The sequence below is a fragment of the Daphnia carinata genome, chromosome 7 (genome assembly GCF_022539665.2).
Source record: "Daphnia carinata strain CSIRO-1 chromosome 7, CSIRO_AGI_Dcar_HiC_V3, whole genome shotgun sequence".
NCBI lineage: Eukaryota > Metazoa > Arthropoda > Branchiopoda > Diplostraca > Daphniidae > Daphnia > Daphnia carinata.
In genome coordinates, this window is record NC_081337.1 from 662,287 (window position 1) to 688,097 (window position 25,811).

Sequence of the window (25,811 nt, forward strand, 5' to 3'; positions counted from 1 at the left end):
GGTGCAAAGCCTCCACCACTCATCCGCGGAGCACTAGGTCCGGGATTAACAGTGAGTCTTGACAGCGACGATGAAATTTGGTTGACCAAGCGGTCTCCCAGACTTTGAAAGAGTGTGGTCAAATCCTGTGTTGCTGGCGCAGCGACAGTTGACTGAGGGGCTGTTAAAACAGAGGGCATTGGTTGTAAAAGCGGCGCATTTGTAGACGCTGGCACGCTGGGCACTGGAGGCGTTAACCCAAGTTGCTCTAAGTCTCTGAGTCGCGTCAAGAAGGCCATAAAGTCTACCGGTAAAGGATAAGTTAAGGCTACGACGTGAATGGGGTTCGCGAGACCTCTCAGCAACATCTTGATGACGTCAGCCTCCGGTAACGGGACGGGACAACGAAGGCACAATCGTCGCTTGTCCAACGCGTATTCAAGGATTCCCCTGGTTTTTGTACCCTAGACTCTACGAGCGAACTCCACTCCAAAAACGAAAGCGCTCGAGCAAAGTTTGTCACTAGTGCGGCTGACCAAATAGCCCAGGTAGCGTGACGGTGTCCCGTTTGCCCGTGTCATTGGGAGGCAGTGCCCTCGAGACGTGTCACAGCAACCAAAACTCGATTCTCCTCTGTCCAACCCTCTAACCCACCAACGCGTTCCACATGATCAATAAACCCTTGCGCATCTTCGCCAACAGCACCCGAGAAGTGTGGTATAGAACTGACAGCAATCGTCGACGGACGGACTGTCTGGGCAGCTGGCAAAGCGGCAGCAAGTGCTTGGATAGCTTCATTGTTCTGTTGTTGTTGCACGTTAATAATTTCGACGAGTTGGGCAACCTGATTTTGCCTCGCCGCACCGTCTGCCGCTGCTACTTCAGCAAACCTATTCAATGCCACGATTAGCTCGTTATTGTCTGCCATGTCTGTTGATGGAGATGCTTCTGCCGCCAGTACAAACTCCAACTTCGGACAGCTCGTTTTCGTCGCAGGTGAACGCGGAACCGAACGAACAATACGTGCTCTTACTGTTGTTTGACGAGCTTTCCCCTCTGATTCCGCAGGTAGTACTGTGGTTCGAAGCCAAAAAAGGGATCTGGGACGTCGGGATTCAAATCCGACATGCAGAACCAACCGTACGAAAATTCGAAAATACCAAAACAAAAAAAGAAAAAAGAAAAGAAAAACAAGCGCGAAAGGCCAAGAAAACAAGAAGGCCCAAAAAAAATGAGAAAAAAACAACAACAAAAGAGCAGAGAAAAAAAAGCAAATAAGTACGGTCTACTAAGACACCTCGACCAAGATGGGCGAGATCGTCGTAGCGAGCTGCAACATCTGTCAGCCAAGTAGAAGCCGCAACCCGTCACAGCCCCTGTATCCAGTGGAATTGCCTGTATACCCGTTTCAGTTCGTGTCAGCTGACATCTTCAAATTCCAGGGCAATTATATTTGATGACGGTAGATGCCTACAGTAAATGGCCGTATGCAGCTCAGGTAAAAGATCAGTCAGCAGCGGCAACCGTTTTGGAGCTTGATAGAATATTTTCCGTTTTTGGATCACCAGATAACGGGACCCGTTTCGCAAACGTTGAAATGTGAGCATTCAGCGCTCGACATAACTGCCGTCTTAAAACATCGAGTCTAGAGTACGCCCGCTCCAATGGTCTGCCGGAACGTCATATCCAAACTGTTAAAAGGACACTTCTTAAGACGCTCCTAGAAGGGAAGACGCTGTCTGAAGCTTTGGCGGCAATTCGCTCAAATCCACTGTCACTCACTACCGTCGCCAGCGGCGCTGTTGCAAAGCCGAAACTTGCACCATGGTTTGCCGTTCATACGGTCCAGCCTTCAGCCGGCAGCAGTCCCAGGAGCCAGAATGGTTCAGCAGCTGCAGAAAAGTCAAAAGGAAACTGACTTCTTCCATAGATATGCCCCAGATATTCGGTGTTCAACGCTGTGTGTGGGTCAGTGGGTGCGGGTACTAGTTACAGGTATCTGGCTCCGAGGCGCGGTAACTTAAGTCTGCGCAGAGCCGGGTTCATACCTGGTCAAAACGAGTGAAGGACGTTCCTTTAGGCGCAACAGGAGCGCAGTCAACATCGACAAGTAACCACCAGTGGTCCGCCGCACAGTCGACAATCCTGGTCAGCAAGTCAGCTCGCCCTGGCGAGATCTGTTGAACGTCCCTAAACGCCGCGTTCTAGCATCACGAGGGTCCAATGCGTGTTAGCCTCTCTCTCTCGCTCTACCGTCCCAGTCACCCGTCTATCTCATTGTTGGCGTTGTCGCGTTCACTGTCAATGAGATGCCTCGTTTGTGTCAGTTCATCTTTCGTCATTATTCTTGTCTGTATTATCGCTTTGTGTGTATGTGAAGGGGAAATGTTGTAGTGTATTCACACACCCGGTAGGGGCCTAAACAGGGAGAGTAGCTAAGAATACAGACAGTTGACCAAGACACTTCAAGGTTATAACAACAGTGTTTGTCATCGCTTGATGTATAATTTTGTCTCAACTAACACAAACAAGTGTGACAGTCTTTTTTAAAATGAACCAAAGTTTGTAGTAGTAGTAATAAATGTAATTTAATTTTCACGTTCGCTTTTATTATTGCACCTGTTCTTCTTTAAATTGCTACGTGTGTTTAGACGTGGTAGAGTATAATGAGAAAAGAACACGGTTACTCGAATGTAACTTATAATTATGGTTCGATGGGTTGGAGTTGCGAAGAATTGAACAGTTTAATTCAGTTTATTAAAGAATTTACAGCTCAAAATTCTGATATCAATTTACACAAATTACGTGTGTTGCAAATTTAAGCTAAAATTTCGATCGTCTTTGTTCCGGCTTGTAAATTGATTCAAAGGAAATTTTCTGGTTAGATATTATACTTGTCTTAATTAAAAGGTGTGCATACTTGGTATTCTTTTAAATGACCGAATAGTGCTATCTTTAATTATATTTGCAAATTATTTGTAGACTATACTGCTACATTTGTTTCGACGTGTTACTATTTAATGAAGATATTGTCACACTGGACTTAACTTTGTAAATTATTTGTATTGAACTCTAAAGGAAAAATACAATACACAACAGAAATAAAGAGTGACTGAGGTTGAGGAGTGACTACGGTTTTTACTTAACTTGAACACAGGAACATGAAGAGAACTAGAAGAGGGCAAAAAAAGTATGGGCTTTTATACCATCATGGTGGAAATACGCTCCATCTCTAGGGTACATAAATTCTAAGACTAACTATCTTTTACTAACTTATCTGCGTGTTACAGCATCTTTTCATGAGAAGCCGTACTTTACGCAATTAAAACGTTGGTTGTCACGTCTTTTCAGAAATGATAACCACGTCAACTATTTTCCCTTCGCGACAGGTCCCCCTTCTTTAAGACAAGCGACCCAACTGTACTAACAATCATTAGAAAGAAATTAAGAGAAGGACATAATATTGGAAAAACCCTTTTTTTAAAAAATCGTTAAAGGATAGTTAACGACGACTAGCAGGCGTGATGAATAAGCATACGATAAAGCAAGGTCGCTTTAGAGAGGTTAATGAGCTTTTATTGGAAAGGAATTTGCTAGAACTATGGAAGGGGTACAAGAGTAAGAAGACGGCTATAATTAACAATTGATAAGATGTTATCAATAAAGACAAACTACAATACTACGACGTATAAGAATTCAACTGTTGCCTTTCATCTTTAGTTTGTTTTTTACCTCCAAACAAAAATGTTCACGTTTCACTCTGTTCTCGAAAATCTTCGCCGGTTTGAATATGCGTTAATGTGTTTTGGAGAAGCCACGTATACTACTGGTAGGAGCCGTTTCAGCCGTTTGACGCAGGCTGATCGTGAGGATTTTCTAGACATTTTGGCGAGAGTGCATACCGCCGACGCACGTTTAAATTTTTCACTCTCCATCAGTGCTCCTTGGATTAACGACTTCTACAACAGGTACGTAATCTTCTTTGATCTTTTTCTGTTGTTTCAATCACACTTATTTTTCTTTCTTCTTTTTAGCACATATCCTGGTTATGCAAGATATCGGGATCATTTTTCGCATTTCCATGCTCGGCTTCTCTGGTGGTTTCAGTCCGATGAGGACATTTAACATCCAACTCCTCGCCGTTCCGATTTCTACAACGAAGTTACTCAAGCCGAGATGGAAGCACGACAAGAAGCTCGGCGCACTTGGCTTGATGTCTTGAATTCGGAAAATGACGAACGTTGACACTGCTAACTTCGGCGATTTTTACCTGCTGCGGGAGCTTTGGCGTCTTTTAGATCTTCTTGGTGATCGTGAAGAGTAGTTAGTACATCTTCTGTTTGACAATAAGCTTTTTCACTTCTTTCACACAGCAGTTGTTTCTTTTATTTTTTATCACTAACAATTTTTCTTTTAGAGATTTTCAGTTTCCATCTCTTCCCTCCCGCGGTCTCCGGGTGGAGAGGTTTCACAATGTTCATGACCGATAAGACGCTTATGCAACATGTAGTATTTAACTACTAAAAAGACTATTCCAAACACTAAAAGGATGTTGGAAGCGGCCAACTCGTAAGGATAATGAGTGAGGTAAGCTTCTTTTTGTTTTTCTTTTTTCATAATTAAATTATGAATTTGCACTCCGGTCACTTCAGCTGATAGGGTTGCTTGTGCGTTGCGGTGAAGCAACTGACTAATGATGTCTACCGATGAAGTATTTCCCCGCGGAAGCTCGACGAAGGTGTGTTTTTTGACACCCGTTGCTTGGACATCTTGTGCAAAGATTTTCACTGAAGGTAGAACAACTGCTTGTAGCTTTGGCGCCATTATGCTACCTTCCATGCTGGCTGGGAACACCCATTCTTCGGTTTGAGCGGTGCATCCCCAAGGTATTTCAAACAATCCAACTGCTGGTAAAGTTGTTGTTCTTAAAGGTGGCTTCTCTCCTCCTGCTGGGCAGGGAAAACACAATCTCGTGTGGCTTTGTTGCTGAGTAGACCCATTGATTGAATCCCATGTAGACTACTTCAGCCCCGCGTCAGTCTGTGAACTACTTTTTGCATTGTGTGTTGATTCGGGTGAATCATTTAAAAAGACAGCTATTGTGCAAGACTTACGGGCTGTTCTCTTGCTGATGCCGGTATGAAATTTACAAAGTGGTCGTCCTATTTTGCTGCAATCCTTTACATCTTCTTTGGATATTTCTAGAAATGTTTCGAGGTCGGCACATACAGCAAGGTAGTCTGGAAGATTTCCGAACAGTACATCATGCGTTCCGTTATCTGTAGCTGCAGGCAGCTTGATAATTTCGAAGAGCTTGTACTGCTGGGCGTGATCAAAAATGGGAACATGCATGAAGAGGCGAAACGAGTTTTCCATGGCCGCCACGGTGACAGTAGATTCTCGGTAGGCGACCCAAAGCTCATCACTGGAAATAGATCATCCTCTTGGTAGTTGCTCGTTTATCATTTTAATAACTTTATTGAATCTTGCTGGAGAGACGATTTGTGGCGCCAAATTTTTTGTTGGCTATCAGACTAAAGCCGGATTGCCGGAGAAATAGGACCTGGAGAAATAGGACCCGGAGATTTAGGACCCCAAAATAGGACCTGGAGAATTAGGACCCGGAGAAATAGGACCCAATTTTCAAACATTTTTTGGGGGGTCCTATTTCTCCATCATAAGGGTCCTATTTCTCCCTGCTCTTGGTCCTATTACTCCTATTTAAATATCTATATGTTCCATGGTGGAAAGGGAGAACCGGACGGATTATGTAGTCTTCCGCACTCTAAACAGCGTTACCAATTGCTCGGGTAATCATTCCATCATAACTTTTTTGTTTGAATTGATATTTGTAATATTTGATTGATTACATGCCTTATCTATTGCTTTATACAGCTCATGTATAAAAGTTATACTTTTTTATACACAGTGTTTGGTTTTTAGCCCTTGACATTTTGTTACTGGCGTTTCCAGTCCTAGTATCGCCCCCCCCCCCCCCCCCCGACTAAAGTCCTTATTCCATGGGCGTTCCCGGGGCGGGGGCGCTTTCGCTTTATTTACTTTTCTATATTAGCAGGCGAATTATTTTTTTTGGGTCTTCAATGGATGACTGTAACTGAAAGGACTTTTCATATTGACTCTGATAGATAAAGGTATGTGAAGGGCCAAAACCTAATTTTAAAAATATTCATGAATAGTGGTTTTCTTTTGCATGAATTAACAAAAATTGTGAGTGTAACTTTTTTGTTAGATTCTAGGGAAGAATGGATGGCTGCTATTGAGCATGTTGCTGAACGGCTTCATACAGACCTGATAGCAATGATGTGGATATGCTCGTCGTTTCCGAAGAAAACGACCTAAAGGGCTCATCATCACTGTTATCCCTATCTAACAAAATGGTTTCTTTGCCAATGGATGCAGGGAATGATGAATTTCAAATGAAATTTCTTGTAACTGGAACGTCTAATCGTCCTCATCATTCAGGGAAAAAGAAAGTGGTACGTAGTCGAAGAGAGAAAAGTATGTGGTTTATTAATAGTGAAGACGGTTTAACCATTTTTAACTATTTTTTATTGCAATGTTGTTCCTTTTTTACCCCAATATTTGTTTGAAACAGAGGTTAGAAAATTTCGAGTTCATCAAAATGTGGGCAAAGTTATGTTTGGAAAGATGATTCTTGGCCGAGAAAAAGGCACTGGCTACTTGTTCGCCATCAAAATCTTTAAAAAGGAAGTCATTATTGGAAAGACGAAGTTGCCCACATTCTTACGGAAAACCGCGTGCCACCACCAAATATCCTTTTTCTTTTATTGTAAAACAGTTTTCATTCAATATATTGCGCCCTTTCTCATTCATATTTTTAAAACTTCCAAACAGGCATTAAAATATTCCTTTCAAACAGCTGAACGGTTGTGTTTCGTAATGGAATATGTTAACGGTGGTGAAATGTTTTTTTTCATCTTTCACGTGAACGAAATTTTGCTGAAGACAAAACGCGGTTTTACGGAGCGGAAATTGTTTCAGCGCTAGGTTATTTACACGATCAAGGCATTAATAGGGACCTTAAGGAAACAACCTGATAGATAAATTGTTTTGTTTCTTGGAGTTTCACGTACGAAACGATTTTTTGTTACCAGCTGGAAAATTTGTTACTCGCAAAGATGGACACATAAAGATTGCTGACTTTGGACTTTGTAAAGAGGATACCACGTACGGAAGGACTGCCAAAACATTTGCTGAACCCCCGAGTACCTTGCCCCTGAAAGAGCTTAGAAGACGACGACTACGGGAGTGCAGTACGTTGGTGAGGCTTGGGTGTTGTCATTTATGAGCTCATTTGCGGTCACTTTCCGTTTTACGATCGGGATCGCGACATTCTCTTTGACCGTATTCTTTTGGAAGAAGTTAGATTCCCTCGAACACTATTGCAGGAAGCGAAAGATCTTCTTGGTGGGCTTTTAGCTAAGGATCCACATAAGAGATTAGGAGGCGGCCCGGAAGATTATCAAGAAATCATTCTACATCCATTTTTCCTACCGATTTCTTGTACAGATCTAGTTCAAGGGAAGGTACGTAGGCGTGCAGGTTGTATTTGAATGTTTTGATTTTACCCTGTCTCCTACACGCAGATTCCACCACCGTTCAAGCCGCAAGTGGTAAGTGAAAGACACCCGATAATTTTATATTTATGCTTATGCTCAATGAGAGAAATAAACTATTTGTAAAATTGATAAAACTCTTACGAATGTTTGCGTAATCCATTTTTAATTACTTAATACTTAAATTGAAAATTTTAGGGAACTAATTCCTAAGTGTGAAATGCATGCTAAGGAATTTAAAATGCGATAAAGAAATAAATGGTATTTGAATCAAAATTGAATTATAGTAGTTTTTTTCTTTTGTCCTTGCTTCAGACGATAGTTTGTGTAAGATTGTAATGTTATTCCTATATACATAATTCATCAAATGTTAGTAATACTGAACTAGACTTCATGATAACAAATCTCGTTCCTAGCACCCACCAAAAACCCCACGGAACTCATTCAATTTTCGTGCTTACCATGTAGGCCTAGTTCTTTCCTTTGTCCACAAAAGGCAAAAACAATATTTTGCGCAAGGGCAAACAGTGTTTCATTATTAAATAAACGTTTGTTAAATTATTTTTATATAATAATTTTCTTATTTGTCTGTGTATTAAAAGGTACTTATACGCCCTCCCAAGAATCCTCATTGAGGCACGAAGAAAAAAGGAAAAAAAAGTGAATAAGGACATTAGTAAAGGGAGGGTGATGGTAGGCCTGAAAACACCAGTAAGAAAATGTCAAATGCAAAAATCCAAATACTGTGTGAACAAAATTACTTTTCTATTAAATGAGCTCTAAAAAGCAACAGATAAAGCATATAATCATGCAAAAACATTACGAATACTAATTCAAAAACAAAAGTTCTGATGGAGTGAAAACACGTCATATTGATAACGGTGTTTGAAGTGCAGAAACCAATATAACCCGTTCGGTTTTCTTCTTAAATATCGGACAAATAATGCTCGTTCGATTTGTGGTCTTTTTAAGATGGAGAAATAGGACAAATACCAAGGAGATATAGGACCATTATGATGGAGAAATAGGATCCTTCAAAAAATGTTTGAAGATTGGGTCCTATTTCTCCGGGTCCTATTTCTCCAGGTCCTATTTCTCCGGCTACCCTAAAGCCGACGTCGAGACTAGCGGCCAGTTGTCGTAGCCACAGCAAGATCGGATTCATCGCTTCAAACGTTTCCTCCAGTTGGATATAATACTCGAAGTGATTTAGTTCTAGTACTTCTCTGTTCACCATCCTCTCCATGAGGTTTGTTGTAACATTGTTTAGTGTGGAATACTGGCCTCGCAGCTCTTTCATGAGTTTTGCGTTTGTTCTGGACTCCCAAAGTGATTTATTTACTATTGTTGCTTGCTTATCGATGATGTGGATTACTTCTCTTTGGTTTTGAGAAACAAGTTGTATCTGACTGTTTAATTCTTCTAAATCTTTTTTTTTTTAATACTACAAACAGCCATTTCAGGATTGATCCTCCATCGCCAACGAGACTTCGACGACTTCTTTGGTTAGTATTCAAGGCTTTTTTATGTTTGTCAATCGGTCTGCTACATTCTCCATTCCTTTTAGAATTGTTTGCGTTCTGCTAGCAATTCTTCTGCCCGCTATTCGTTATTGTGATCGTGAGCCCTCATTCTTCCATTTTTCTGCCACTTTTTGTTGCTCGCATATCTTCTGTTTTAAGTATGCTGTTGCTGTATCGGCTAATCCCAAGTCGAGATCTGTTACAATGGTTCACGATGATTCACTGAATGCAACATCAGTTTGTTTGAATATGGCATTTTCCCTTAGGATTAACGAATTGCTTGATAGTGGTCCCAGCAGAAAAATGAGAAACGGCACCAGTAAAGTTAGATACCAGGCTGGAGGTCTTCCGCTACGGATGGGTCTTCTGGTTGAAGTTGGCATGATTAATTCCGGAGTGGGCGTGACCACATCGTTTTCTTCTATGTCTGGTGACGCACTGCTTTGTTCAATTGGTGTTTCTTCTGGATCAGCCTGAGGTTGTGGATCACTTGAAGCAGGTATATCTTGTACTTCTTTTTCTTGATGATTTTCACCTTCTTTCTCTGAAGCTTCTTTGGTGATGCCAGGACCCGACACAGCTTCGTGGAATGATTTCATCCGCACTACGTGAACGATATCTGTTTTCCCTCGGCCAGTTGCCGATATCACTTCATAGTTCACTGGTGTGGTTTGTCTCAACACTTTGAATGGTCCTAGCCAACGAGGAAGAAGTTTTTCTGATTTTCCCATTTTGCACACAGGCTTGTAGACCAACACCAAATCTCCTTCTCTGAATGACAATTCGCTATGGCGTGCATCGTAGGTTTCTTTTTGTTTTTGTTGTATTCGCTCTATTCTAATTCTCATTTTTTCTCTAGCTGCTGGTAAGTCAGCTATTAGACGTTCTGCATATCCCACTGCTGCTTCTTCTTCTTCCAGCAAAGGGTTTGGAACTGCTTCCAAATCCAAATCGATGGGAAGTCTGGGCTCACGTCCTTAGAGGAGAAAGATTGGTGAGTATCCTGTAGATTCTTGTCTGTCTGTGTTGTATGCGAAGCAAACATACTGCAAGGTTTCGTCCCAATCTCGTTGATCGTTGCTGACGTACATTGACAGCATTATAGCCAACGTATGGTTTATCCTCTCCACTGCTCCATTTGCTTCGGGGTGATAACTGGAAGTCGTCTTGTGGTTGTTAAGTAGTCTCTTGACGACAGCTTGAGTTAGATCGGCAATGAAACACTTTCCTCGCTCCGTTATAATTTGCTCTGGAGCCCCATGGCGCAGGAAAATTTGATGAACGAAGAATTTTTCAACGTCTTCTGCCTCTCCAGTGGGCATGACTTTTAACTCAACCCATTTGGTTAAGTAACCAACTGCCACTATAATCATTCTGTTTACTTTTGTGGAGAGTGGAAATGGCCCTAGAAGGTCCATTCCTAATCTTTGAAATGGTCTTTCCAATTTAAAGAACTTGCAGAAGCCCTGGAGGATCTGGGACTCCTTTTCTGCCTTGACAATGTGCGCAGCTCTACACATGGCGAACTACGTCTAGTGTCATCTTCGGACAGTAGAAACGATCACAAATTTTATTTAGTGTAGGGGAGACTGGGGTGATTTGGGACACCTTTTGTTTTTGTTCCATAACTCCTTCACAAATTGCTTGATTTTATTTTTGACTGGATTTATATTTTTGTTGTACCTTTCTTTACCTCCGTGTTTTTTTCCCGATTTTTATAATAAATAATTTACGTTTTACAGATTTTTAAAGTTTGGAAAAATTTGAGGGAGGAGCCTATGGTGTTGGGTGAATTGGGACACCAGGGTGGGTGATGTGGGACACCCTAAGTTTATACTCATAAAATACATTTAAAAAATTGTAATAAATCAGTAGGATACTACTAGATATACTCTTTTTTTTAAAAAAGTAAGTTAGTTAGAAATGTAACTTTTTTACTAATTAATGCAACGCTGTTTTTGTAGCTCCGCCTTTAACTCCACCCACTACTGTTCAATTTCAGGCACATTTGCTGTCCCAACTAGCCCCAAAAAAGTCTTTTGGTAAAAATACAATTTCCCCTCAAAATAATGGTCCTAAAATTAAATTTTTTTTTGCAAACGATAGAGAAATGAATAGACTACCTGTTTGTATGTATAAAATATTAACTACTTGTAGTATTGTGAAGAAAAACACTAAATGGCGGCGAAAAATTTAAGGAAAAAAATACCGTTTTTTAAATTTTCTACATAACTTTCGTATTTTTTCACATATTCGTTTAAAACTTTTACCCTAAATAGGAAACACAAATACTAATAACATATATTTTTTTTGAAATTTTAAATCAATTACTTCTATTTTTCCTCTAGCTGTCCCACTTCACCCACTGTCCCGGCTCACCCCAGTCTCCCCTACGGCTGATGCCGTGATGGCCGGAGACAACGTCGTCATGGTATGCGTATAGGATTCTCTCACGGTAGTCAACAGGTACGCATAATCTTCTGTAACTTTTTCCATCCTTTATGGTTTCTTTGTAGAGTTTTCCATTGTTCATGACGATATTTTTAAATCTCCGTTCTCCACTTTGGAGTTTCTGGACGAGCCGATTCCAATTAGTGCAGGTTTTTTGTTTGTCTGCTAGGGCATCACTTTCTTCTTCGGAGAGTATTGGGTCCTCAGTTAGCGCCCCGACCACGAAACAGTGGTCATGTTCTAACTCTTCTGTTTTTGGTAATTGGTGTCTTGAAAGACAATCTGCATTGTCGTGCGTTTTCCCACTACGATATACAATCGTCATATCGTATTCTTGTAGCGGCAGGCTTCAACGTGCTAAACGGCCTGCGAGGTCTAAATTTTGCTCATCAGCCAACACAGAGCTTGGTGATCTGTGACGACTTTCATTGTGCAGCCCCACACAAAACATCTGAACTTTGAGAGACACCACACTAGTGCGAGACATTCTTTTTCAGTTATCGAATAGTTCACTGCTGAGTTGGTCAGTATTCGGCTGGCGTATGCTATGGGACGTTCTGCTTCTTCTATGCGCTGGGCTAGTACACCTCCTATCCCGTGTCCGCAGGCATCAGAAAAAATTTCCATTTGGCAAGTCGTAGTTGGGATGGGCCAAAACTGGAGCTGAGGTGAGCGCTTTTTTCAGGGCATTGAAACTGTTAGCCTGATCTTATCCCCATACGAACGGAATTTCTTTCTTCGTGAGTGACGTGAGTGGGCGTGCAATTGAAGCGAAACCTTGGATATAACGTCTGCAGTACGAACATAGGCCCAAAAACTTTGCACTCGCTTAACTTTGTTTGCTGTTGAATCGCCTTTACTAGGTGATGGGAAATTTGAGACTGCGTCGAGCTTTTCAGGATCTGGTGCTACACCGTCTTTCGAAATCAGATGTCCTGAACAGAGTGCTCTAGGAATGAGCAATTTACCACTTTAGTTTCAAACCAGCTTAAACAAGGCAACCGAGCACTAAGCGAAGTCCTTCCAAGTGTTGTTGGAAGGTTGCTGAGTAAATTATGACGTCATCCAGGTATATAAGACATGTCGTCCAGCGAAGTCCAGCCAAAATAATATCCATGGCTATCTGAAAGATGCCAGGGGAAATAGTTAGACCAAAAAGGAGAGTGCGGAACTGGTACAATCCATCTTCAGTGATTCCGCATCCTTCCACATGATTTTGAATCACAGCTCTTTCCTTCCAGGCACTTTTGTGGGATAGAGACAGTGGTAACCCCCGTCATAAGTACCTAGAGGTTTCGACAGACGTACCCAGACAGACATACCTTTACAGAAAATGGAAAAACATCTCCCGTCAAAGCTACCCCGACATATGTACCCAATAAAAAATTTAAAAACGCTCCTGTCACAGCTACCCCTTTAAAAATTTATTTAAAAAAAAGTCGTCTTATATACCCATTTGTTTAACTGAGACAGACAAACCTACCCCTTCGCTGAACACTGATCGACATAACTACCCTTTCGATTAATACAGTGCGACAAACCTATCCCTTAGATTGAAATGGCAAAGAAACACCTTACTGACCCTGCAGATTAAACACAATAAACGAACGTGAACATGTCGTTCTTCTTTCTAAATCCTAGTTTTGATTTTATCTAACGTATTACGCGATTTTCTATAATTTGATATTTAATACGCATGTAGTCCCCTTTGCTAATGTTGTCGTGTTTTAGCTCTTTTTTCTAAGCTCGTCGTGTATTGATTTTATAGCGCTTTTTATATATTTTCTTTTTTGTTTTCAGGCATGGACACATAGCGTTCTATCGGAAGGGAAAAAGTAGGTATCAGAACACTGATGCCGAGGACGATGTGAAAGATCAAACGATAATCATTGGCGTTCAAGGTGTTATCGCTTTCGGCCGTTCGACAAAGGATTTTAAGTTACATTTCGTACGTAGTTAGCAAAACAAAGAGAAGATGGCGTAAGCTAGGCTCTATATCAATCCTTTGCACCACAGGATTCAAGAAACAAACAGCAGATGGCGCGTCATACAAGATTCAACGAGTGAAAATCTTATGTTTCGTGGGCGAGAAGAGCATGTTTAAGTGTCAAAATTTTAGAAACCAAAGACTCTACGAGAGCACAACAATTAAAATAGTTTGTAGGGAAGAAGCGTCCTTTTTTCCCGTTTCTTTTTTTGAAAAGGGCACTGAAATAATAGCGTTGCTTTTTTAGCACTGTAACCCAATTTCTCCCCGTCGGGGAATTGAACCCCCGGTCTCCCGCGTGACAGGTGGGGATACTGACCACTATACTGCCGAGGACGTGACTTGTAGTCACGAATCCCTATAAGAGTCTCTAAGCAGCTTAAACCTAGATTTGTTTACATTAGACCTCGATAATATATTTACATTTTATCCGACATAATCGGGGTTATTTTATCAAGAATTCCTATTTTATCCTGTTTTATCCATTTCTGGATTTTTTCATCTCCATTTATATTTATTTTGGGGTATTGTTATTAGTATTTTCAGTTTTTTGTTTATTCAGTATTTTCATTTTTATTAGTAGTTGTTATTGGTATTTTTCTTAGTAGTATTGGGTTTTTCTGGATTTTAAAGTATCTCGTTTATGTAACTGGTCACTGGGGTAGTAATCAATGGCAGAGGATGGAGCATCTAGTAGTAGAAATGCTACTACAGTAAGACTCCATGGAAGCAAAATAAAAATTCCTGTTCCTCTGCCAAACATTTTACGATGTGGGGAGCCTACATGCCGAGGTGAGAGGGGAAACGGGCCCTGGTCAGGGGAACGTAGGAAACAATTGACGGAGAAACACATCAAAGAAGGCCATTCCAGAAGATCCTATAAGGAAAAATAAGAAAAATGACTTCCAAAATTGTGAAACTTTCAAAAACCACCAAGGCAGCACCTGTGTCAGCAACCTCTGATCATACAGAGTTTCTCAAAACAGAAATTTCTAAGCCAAGAATAACAAGTACACTGCCAAAGCCAATTTTTAACAGTGAAGGCTGCCTGGTTTGCAGCAAATTTGGTTTTGGAGAACTAATTACTCCTTTACCCATTCTGAAAAAGACTCTTTCGATCCAAAAGCAGCAATGATTAAAATAAAACAAACGTCAAAGAAAAAGTGAAAATCTTGGAAGGCAAAGGTGAAGTTGAGAAGGCAAGAAGCATTGAAGGGAAACAGGCATGGGAAGGTTCTCTGCAAAGAGCTGAAGGTGTTAGGGTAAACTTTCAATTTGACAAAAAAAAATTTAAGATCTTCGAAAATGTTAACCTTTCTGTGTTACAATAGGTAAATGACGATGTGAATTGCTTGCTAAATAAATTTAAAAACGCGATAAAACCAAATCACAAAGTAAAAATAAGTGGACCAATGCATTGAAGAACAGAAAAGGAGAAAAGCTAACATTAAGAAACATGAAAAGAAAGAACCCAAACTAATGAAATAAGGCCAATTTATCGTATTAATGAGCGATACTGACTCTTGGATGAGTTAACTCGTGTTCTATTATGTCCAAAACGTGTTATAGTTTTGTATTAAAATACACTGGCATGCTTTCCATGTTCGTGGAAAATTTTAAGTAACAAATCTTTGATTCATTTAAAAAGGTTTAATGGCTTAATCATAAACATTAACCACAGACACATCACATTAATCAACTTAACATTAATCACAGACTCAAAAAAAAAAGGTCTTTCATGGTGGAAAATAATTAAAATTGATTTTTCATTATTAGTAACTTTGTTAGCATCAAGACATAAGATTTTAATATTATTCCTATAAACATTATTTATCAAATGTTAATAATAATGAACTAGCCTACATGTAAACATATAATAGTTTTCAACATCCGCCAAAAGTCCCTCAACCCTATTTCTATTGGCGTTCATGCATGTAGTTCTTTCCTTTGTCCGCGAGAGGCACTGTAACTAGAGTAAGCATTTGGCTTTTTCTGCGTCAGTAGGGATAGGGCTAAAAGCATAGTACACCACGAACCAGTCGTCTTTATCTATGCTTCACCTGTAGTTTTAGTTGAGAAAAAAAGTGGAGAAGTCAGGTTTTGCGTCGATTATCGAAAATTAAATAGTATTACAAAGAAAGATTCGTTATCTATGCCAAGGATAGATGAAACATTGGATAAATTGTATGGGAAGAAATTTTTCACTACTCTCGATTTAGCTGCTGGATATTGGCAAATTCGGGTAGAAGAGCCAGCTATAGAAAAAACAGCATTTGTTGTAGAAAATAATCTTTACGAATTTAAGCGTATGGCATTTGGCTTGTGCAATGCACCTGCCACATTTCAAAGACTAATGAATTATGTACTGAAAGACGTTTTGGGAAGTAAGGCATTAGTTTATTTGGATGATCTTTTCTGATAATTTCGAAGACCATTTGAGGGATATTCGTGAAGTTTTTCAACTGTTACAGGATGCAAATTTAAAATTAAAACTTAAAAAATGCCAGTTTATTAAACGATCGGTAAATTATTTAGGCCATGTTATTTCGACTGAAGGAATTAAGCCAGATCCAGGGAAAATCGATAAAACAGTGAATTATAAAAAAACCTTCTTCTGTAGACGAAGCGAGATCATTTTTGGGATTAGCCGGATATTATAGGAGATTTATTCAAAATATTGGATCAATTGCTAAACCATTGACCAGATTAACTCATAAAAATCTTAGCAGAAAACCTTTTGTTTGGGGTACTGAGGAGCAAGCTGCCTTTGAAAAATTGCGAACTTCTCTAGTTACGCCCCCAGTATTAGTTTACCCCAATTTCAATGAAAAATTTTTACTTTTCACGGACGCATGTGATTATGGAATAGGAGTGGTACTTTCGCAGATACAAAATGGCCACGAACATCCGATAGCCTATTCTAGTAGACAATTAACGAAAGCTGAGATGAAATATGCCACTACAGAAAAAGAAGCTTTAGCAGAGATTGATGCGATTAAACATTTTATACATTATCTTTTGGATTAGCCATTTGAAATTATTAGTGATCATCGTCCATTACAGTGGCTTAAGGATCAAAAAGATAATAATGGGAGATTAGGACGATGGGCTATATTATTAGCTGCGACCAATTATGAATTAAATTATAGGCCTGGTCGTATTCACCAAAATGCTGACTGTTTGTCACGTCTAAAGGTAGCTAGTATCCAAACTGGGAAAAATATTAAATTTATTTGTGAAAAACAATTAGAAGATGAACTTTGTGTAGCTATTAGGAATTATTTAGAGAAAGGAGAGTTGGATGAAGTTTTTCAACAATCTAGGCCAGATTGGGTAAAAGAAATTGAATATTTTGAAATTATTGAAGGTACTCTTTATCGGCATGAGTTGCCTTTTTCAAATAGCAAGCGCCGCGAAGTAAATTATCAATTGGTGTTACCTGTATCGCTTCGCCATCTAGTGCTCAAAGAATTACATGATGCACCGTTGGGAGGACATTTAGCATTTTATAAAACTTATTTAAAAGTTAAAAATCATTATTATTGGCCTAACATGAGGAGCGATATTAAAGAATATTGCCAAGCCTGCGAAATATGTATAGCTAACACTTCCTCCACATATAGGGCACTTTTGCACCCTCATGAAGTTGCCAAAGCGCCTTTTCAAGTAATTGGAATGCACTTTTTAGGGCCTATTACTCCAATTTCGCCTAACGGAAATAGTTATATTTTAGTTATTACTGATTATTTTAGTCGATGGGTAGAAGCAGTCGCTTTAAAAGATCAAACTGCGTTAACAACAGCTGAGTGTATATATAAGACTATTATTGTACGTCATGGGATGCCAAAAGCCATTCTTTCTGATCGCGGGACCAATTTCACTTCAAAATTATTTCGATATTTTTGTAAGAAATTAAAGATTGATCAAAGGTTAACAACTGCTTATATTCCAGCCAGTAATGGGAAACAGAGAGATTCAATAGGACATTAACAACAATGTTAAGGAAAGAATTAAAGGATGGAGAGCATTCCAATTGAGAAGATATGCTAGACGACGTATTATTTGCTTATCGCAGCTCAGTGCACGCCTCAACACTTGACACCCCTTACTATTTACTCCACGGTAGGGATCCGAATATTCCAATAAATGAATTTCTTGATGCGTCTCCAAAAACATTTAAATCGTCTTCGGATTATGTAGGTAATTTAGCGGAACGTTTGCGTTATAGTTTCCAAAGGGTTAGAGAAGAAAGCGGAAAAGATAGGGAGCGTCAGAGGAAACAATATAACAAACGCGCCAAAGAAAGACGATATGCGGTAGGCGATAGAGTGTTATTGGATATTCGCGTAGTTAAAGATGGGGATAGCAGGAAATTCACTTCTAAATATAAAGGACCATATAGGATAGTGAAAGTATATTGTAATAATACTGTAGATATAGCGGATAACTCTTATATCTGTCAACGTACTCACGTTAACAGATTAAAACCTTTGTACGAAACAATGCTTTGGAAGACCGAGCATTATCCAACATTTGAGACCCCTTTTGAGTTTGAGAGTCGATTTCGTAAAACGATTTCAACTCAAACAATTGACTTATCGAAAAACGAGGATAGGCTTATAGATGAATTTAATGATTTGTGTGATGTCCAAGAAACTGTAAACCCTTCTGTCGTAAACAACACACTTCTGGACGAAGATATGAAAATACACACCGGAAATGGATTTGAAAACCAGCAATCTCAAACAACGGAAAATAATCCAAATTCTATGGAATTACCAATGAAGACGGATTTCATTCATCTGAATTCACAAGATTCTGGAACTTCTCAAGAAAATTTGAAAAAAGATGATCCTCAAACAGTCTCGAACACCGGACGTCCACAAAGAAATCGCAGGAAGCCTATTCGATACACCGCTGGATTTTAATTTGAAACTTTTCATCTCTGATTTAATGATGGAAAAAAGGACTATATAAGCTCGCGACACACAGTAGCAGATATTCAACAGTTCGTATTTTTACAACATGGACTCTTAAGACACTGTTGAATTGAACGAGTGGGACGTCGCCCAAACCATCGAAGTGGCGATGACTTCGCAATTGTCTATGGGGGAGGAAGAGCCTGCGGAAAAAAGGTGCAAGCTCGAAGATAGTGAAGTCGAAAGCACCGACGAAAAAGAAGAAATCCAGAGGGAGAAGACTGTCGAGGAGTTTCTGTATCCAGCAGTGACTGAAGAACAAAGAAAGAAAAGAGATGAAGCTGACAAGTATTGTGACGACTTGTTGGAATCATACCGAAGCCCAGAACACCATTCAGAGGATTCAGAGGACGAACACAACTGGCGTAAGGAAAAGAGGCGTTTCAACAGGGAAATGCGGAAGCGGACTAGGGATTTGGCTGACGAACTTCAGCTCCATATCCGTCAGGAAAATTGGAGAAAAGCAGTTGTGAAATTGAAAAGAATTTTGGATTTGGACCCTGAGAACAGGAGCCCACCTCTCTACGGATGGTTTCCTGAGGATTGGAATCCTCAATACCGTTGCAGATTCTGCAAGAACAATTAAAGAAGAAAGACAGGTGAAGAATTTTTCGTCTTTATAAAAATTTATTTCTTTGTTGTAGTGCTTTTCTTGTGGCCTATCATATTATTCCTTTTTGTTATGTGTTATTTTTCTTATGATTCTATTCTTGTGTCCCTTTGTCAACTTTTAGCATCTCTTGAATTCGCTTATCCGACAAACCATATACTTGTCATTTAGATACAAATTTTGGGTATACAATTTTAATTTTGTCTCTTACGGATAATAATAAAAAGGAAAAAAAAGAATTTTTCTTTTCTTTAACGAGCCACAGTTGGTGAAGCCAATGAAAAATTATAAAATAATAATAAATAAAAGCTGAAATTCAAATATAGCAGAGGGAAGAGTAGTATTACACTACTGTAATAGAAATTGGATAAGCGAACGGCAAGGTTGCGAATACAGGATGACATATATATATATATATTTTCAAATATATATATATAGAATTTGACGATAATTTCTTCTGTTTCTTATAGTTATTTTTAAGTTGTATCAGTTGTTATTTCTGTTATATATATATGTTTATTATATATTAATTTTTTGTATATGCTTTGTACTTCTCGGAAATTGTAAGATGTTCTCTTCTCAATGTTGTCCTATACGGTTACATTTTCACTTACTTCGCATCAACAAACGAAGAGTTGCTTACAACATCAAGAAAAAAAAAACAATCCAATCGGATGTTAAACGTGTCGATTTTGGAGTAGAAATGGAAAAAATTATCGATTCCAAGAAGCTATTTCAAGATAGCTGACGACGACAATACTTGCCTATATAACAAACGTGGGCGCGTGGAGAAGAATCAAATCTTTCCTCACAACTTGGGTAAAATCATTCTACCGTGAAAAAAAAAAAAAAAGAGAAGAAAAAATGCCTAAAGACAACAACGGAAATTATAGACTGTCACCCTACACAACTCGTCGGCATAGTTCCGACATATCTTGGCGACTTCGACAAGAAAATTCGAGTGAGCCGGAAGCGGGGCCATCTGTCGCTCTCCGCACCTCACCTGTTTCACCCCAGGTCCCTTTTCCATCCCAGGTGAATCTTCCACTCCGGATCCGTGTTCCACCCCGGGTCCAGCCCAACCCGGCTCCACCTCAGGCGCCATCCAACCCGGTGCGGGTACGACCAATCGCTACACTAATGCCGGAACCCCTTCGTTCTTGCCCGCGCCCCACCTGGCCTACCCGACACGACATACACCTGCACGAACTCCATCTGCGAACAGGGGTTTTGAAGTTAGAGCTACACAAAGCTCTAAACGAAGAGAATTGGCAACGGTCTGTGGAGAATATTCAAGAAATTCTGGAGCTCGATCCACGGAACCGAATGCCTCCACCACAAAATTGGGCGCTATCCCAATGGTGGGTGCAGGACGTGTGCCCTACCTGCGGACGACCCGGAAGGCGCCCAAATGGAGCGAGATTTCTGAATCCAGATGATTAAAATTATTGTTTCTTGTTTTTTATTTTCTCCACACTTGATTTTTTTTATACATATACCTTGTGTTTCTTTTGTAGTTTATTAACCATTACATACAAATTTTCGATCTTGCATTTGTCTTAATTCTTTTTCTCATTAAAAAAAAAAAAAAAAAAGAGAAAGGATAAGACAATGACAAAATCCATCATTGCTTTTCTGTGTCTTAATTATTTTCATATTTCTATCTCTCACTTTTGTTTTCTATCTTATATACGATGTAAAAAATTATGAGTTTCTTGCAAGATGTTTACGTTCGAAACGATAAACTTTTAAATTCTACGTTCCATTTTTACTTAAGTATAACATTATTAACAATCATAATACTTATCGTAGCTTAGAACATTTTATTATACATTTTCCATACAATCATATTAACAACAATAACACAAAATAAAATAAAAAAAACTATCAATGTTGTCGAAACAAAAACTTTTCTTCTAGATTCACAAAATTGTTTTCACACGAAAGAACTTCTTTTTCCTCCCACGCTAAGTTCCACCCTTTCGATATTTTCTCCACTAGTGGTATCACCAACGCTCTGATTTTTATCCACTTCTTTTTACACTACTTTCCACTTTTCCTTCTTATTGAACACTGAAGCTGTTCCAACACTTCGCTGCAAGTGGAGAAATGTATTCTTCTTTCGTTAAATTTTATCAACTCTCTTTCACACTTCTTTTCACTTTTCTTTCTCTCGAATATTGAAGCTGTTTCAACTCTTGGAAACAAGTAGAGAAAATATTCTCGCTCCCTCTTTTTGCCGGAGGGCAACTAACGAGCCTTCCCTTCCACTTACATTGGTACGCTGAAAACTCCTTCTTCCCCTCAAGGCGAGTTAGCCCCGCCCACCTGTTCATATTTCACTTTCTTTTCCTCCGTTCCTAGCCAAGTCCCTTTTTCCCTTGCGTTGGACTTAGAAAAAATCGAAAATCTGAGTTTGACCTTTGGCGCACGGACTTTTTTCGCCGTAAAATTTAATAAGTTTCTTTTCTTCTCCGCAGAATTAAACGAAACAATCTTTTTCAATTATTTCTTTCTGATTAATACGAGCATCTTTTCCTCTTTCCAATGATACCACTTTCGATTAAAAATAAATTTTTCTTCTGCCCGAAAACACAGTTATAATGCGATGCCCTTTATTTTTCTATCTTTTGCCGTAGCGCAGCTACTGAAAAGCCGACGGGAGACCGTTGACCTTTCAAAGCCGTCGGGAAATTTTCACTTTTACTTTCTTTTCTCTTCTTTCTTTGCCTTTTATTTTATTTCCACTATATATATATAATCAAAAATATTAAAAAAAACTCAATGTCGTTGTAGAATACTTTTGGCCACTGCTCTGTTTAAATTTTTCTAATGTTTTTTTTTTTTTTTTTTTTTAATATATTTCTGGCATATGTAGAAATGTCGCCTTTTCCAATTGTCTTACTGCTATGTCTTTATGGGCTTCACGTTCGAGCCTTTGGAACGACCGTATGGGATTGTACTGAATAGTCGAAAAAGGGAATAATTCAATTTTCGGATGACATACGATCGGATTCATCCGGAAATAAACGATAAACACTCAATTGACATACAATATTCAGTGTATAGTGAAGTTCGCGCCGCAGTTCAATTTCCAGGATATATTTGTGCGAAGTGGAAACAAATTCGACATGTCACTATGAACTTTTTTGGACAATTGGTGATTGTGCCTGATAAAATTCCACTTGACACTACACCACCTTCGGTGCGAAGATCAAAAATTGACTGCTACGGAAAATAAATTTGTATTTGACCGTGAACCTGAAATTTTCGGTCATTGGTTACAAACGATCGATGTGGAAATTATTAATTGTGTGCTCGAAAAAATTCGCCTATATCAAGATGTTGAAGATAGTAATTTTTCTACGCCAAAAGGAATTGCTTCTGCCTCAACAGGTCATTTGTCGCATAATCACCTGACATTAGATTGGGACAAAACATATACGCAACGATCTGAACCAAAAGCTCATCTCATCGAATCTTGAATTGGGAAATTAATACGAAAAACGGGAAATGATACAATTTTTCGCCTTCAAGATGACAAAAAACAATTGGATTTTCATTTAACTTTTCAACCGCGTTGTATTCCCATACAAAACTCTTGTTCAAAGAAATCTGATGTCTTTAATATTCTCGGCCAATTAAAACTCTTCGTTACGACGGCGGCCATCATGGAAAATTTGTCGACAATAACATTGACGGACCCCGCGCCACCTGGTGGCCAAAATTTGGACCATCTTGCTACTTTACAATATGTTCGTGATCAACTTACGGACCATGAAAATGAATCATCACGATTAATTCAAATCTTACAGTGTGATTTAAGAAATGCCAAACACGTAAGAGCAATTATTGCGGCACAATATAATGGTTGGTTAGCTGCTTCGCATCTAGATCTACCCAAGTGCACAAAATTACAAGCCTTCGGAAAAACCGCCATTGTCATCTCGTGCAAACCTTTAAATGTGACTTTTGAAACCGTCGTAACATTTTGCGGACTGCAACCAAAATTTAAAAATTATACAATCAACCTAGACGGTTGGGAACTCGTTAAATATTCGCCGTGTTATTGGACCAATGGATTTGTGAACTTTAATGACATACCTTATGCGTTTCGCAATAACACTTGGAAGCCCGTGAACGCAAGTCATTCTTTTCGGTATGAAGACGTGAAATTTTTCGACTATGAACATAAAATTAACCCTGCGTATAGTGAAACTATTATGGATCATATGAGTATAATGGCTGATATTGCCGCAGCGATGAATGAACTTTCGCCGAGTGAGTTTTCAACAAATAATCGACCAAGTGTGACCAACGTTTTATTATCAGCCTCTGGAGTGAACACTTATACTAGCTGGTGGGAAACTATTAAAAATTATTTCTTCATCGGTGTACTCTGCCTCCTGGGTCTTCTTTTTCTACGCATCTGTTACGGCTGTGGATTTTTTGGACTTATTTGCAAGCTATGCTTTCGTCCAGTTCAAGAACCGGAACCGGATTTCGCTTACCAAGTCTGATTACGGGACGTAATCTCGCACCGCCGCGAGTGATGTAACGAAGTCATCAAAATACAACTTTTAATTGTATTTTATCTTCATTGTTTGTTTTCTTTATATTAAAATTATATACTATGTTTTATATTTAAAGTATACATTATAAATATAGTAATTCAAGTGTCATTGACATTTCCTTGAAAACTATTTTTATATTATACTTTACATCCTGCTTATTGCTGATTGGATGAGCTTCATGCGTAGAACATCGCGCCATACATTTCCATGAATATGAAATGTTGCTGCGTGAGATATTCAATAACTTATATCCGGAGCTCATCTGTCGGAAATGCTATGTTTCCCTCAAACATGTAAAATATATAAAAGGATGCCCTTTTGTTCCCAAAAGTCAGTTCTTCAGTTCTCTTCAATTCTCTTCAGTTCTCTCTTGTTTTAGTTCCAGTTCCAGTTTTAGTTTTCATTCTTAGTGCTACAAGTGCTGCTTAATTCCTAAAATCTAGTGAGTTCAATTTGTATCTTATTCAGATTTTTTATTGTGAGTGCTCCTCCTCGCTTCTTGAGCGACCGACAGCCTTATTATCTTTATTTTTCCTGTATAACATTTATCATCTCTATTCTATCTTCGCCACGGCGGTGACGGTAAGACTAAATTTGCATAACTCCATTTTATATTCCCGTTTCCCATTATATCGTATAATTGTGTATTCTTTTATTATCCTTTTGGTCTATTAGAATAAAATATATGCGACATTGTGGTGACGCCTTCCGAGTTTAATTTTCTTATTACAATTTGTCTTAAATAAGGTAAAGTCATTCTTTCAATTACTAAAAGAATGCTTTACACTCGGAAGAGCAGAGCAAAGAGGCGGCGATTTCGTCCATCTCTGGGTACCTGCCTTCCTGAGCTGCGAGACTCCTCTCGACCTTGATTGTGTCCTTGAACGTTGCACAGCTGACTGACTCCTCAAAGCAAAGATTTTACAAGACCCTAGCCCTGAAAAACCCCGAGGAAACCCTAAAACAGAAAAAGAAATCAAAACCGGCAGATGCAGAAAGCCCGGCGACAGATCGAGTTGAAGGCGTATGAAGCAAGGAAGATTCAACGGCTCTTCAAAATTTACCCAAGAAGAGCCGTTCGAGAGGTGCTCGAAGAGCGTTCTCCCTCCTACAGTGGTACTGTAGCTGCTGCAGAGGAATATCTCGAAAAGACTTACCACCGATCGAGCCCACCTCTGCAGCAGTGCAAGAGTGCGAGGGAGCTCTACGACACCTGCGACTGGTCCCAGTCATCAAGGGACCAGCTGAACTTCCTAAACCATGCGCCAAGTCAACAAGAGCTTGAAGCTAAGCTTCACCGGGCTACAAATACATCTCCAGGGTTCGATGGCCTAGAATACCGACATCTTAGAGCCCTCGACCCCAACTGCATTCTGCTGGAAACAGTTTGTCAAATGGTGTGGAAGATTGGGATTCCTAGTTGTTGGAAGCATCGCGAACTGTCCCCATCTTTAAGAAAGGGGACACTAGCGATTACTCCAACTTTAGGCCAATCTCACTCCTTCCTGCCATTTACAAACTCTTCTCGGGAGTGCTTAGCCAGAGACTGACGCAGGTCGCTTCAGACCTTGGCTGCTTATCTCCCGAGCAAAAGGGTTTCCTCCCGGGGGTCCATGGTATCCAAGAGCACACGCACCTCTTGCAAGCGACAGTTGAGGAATCAAGGACCAAACGTAGGCATATGTCTATAGCGTGGCTGGACATGTGCAATGCGTTCGGTTCTGTGCCTCACGCCATTTTGGGAGAGCTGTTTGCTTCTCTTCCGATACCAGACGACCTACGACGCATCCTGGCGGACATTTACTCGGGAAATCGGTTGGATTTTGCCGTAGGGAAAGAATTCATCCGCAATTCCCCGACTGCAGGTGTACGCCAGGGTGACGCCCTTTTTAAACCTGGTGACGCTCTTAGTGCCCCTATTTTTATCCTGGCTTCTGAGCCCCTCATCAGGGCCAGAAATTCCAATACCAACCCCGGATTTTTATTATATGGTTCGCTCGTCAAGATCACGGCATATGCTGACGACATTGCCGTAGTTACAAACTCTTCTGGCGAGCTCCAAAATATTTTAGACATTTTATCCCTTACCGCTGACACCTTGGGGCTGCAA

General features: G+C 39.7%; 1 pseudogene; it reads left to right on the forward strand.

Annotated features, from left to right (window-relative positions):
- The first annotated feature begins 5,719 nt into the window (after positions 1 to 5,719).
- On the forward strand, positions 5,720 to 7,827 carry LOC130698710 (RAC serine/threonine-protein kinase-like; annotated as a pseudogene).
- The last annotated feature ends 17,984 nt before the right edge of the window (positions 7,828 to 25,811 follow it).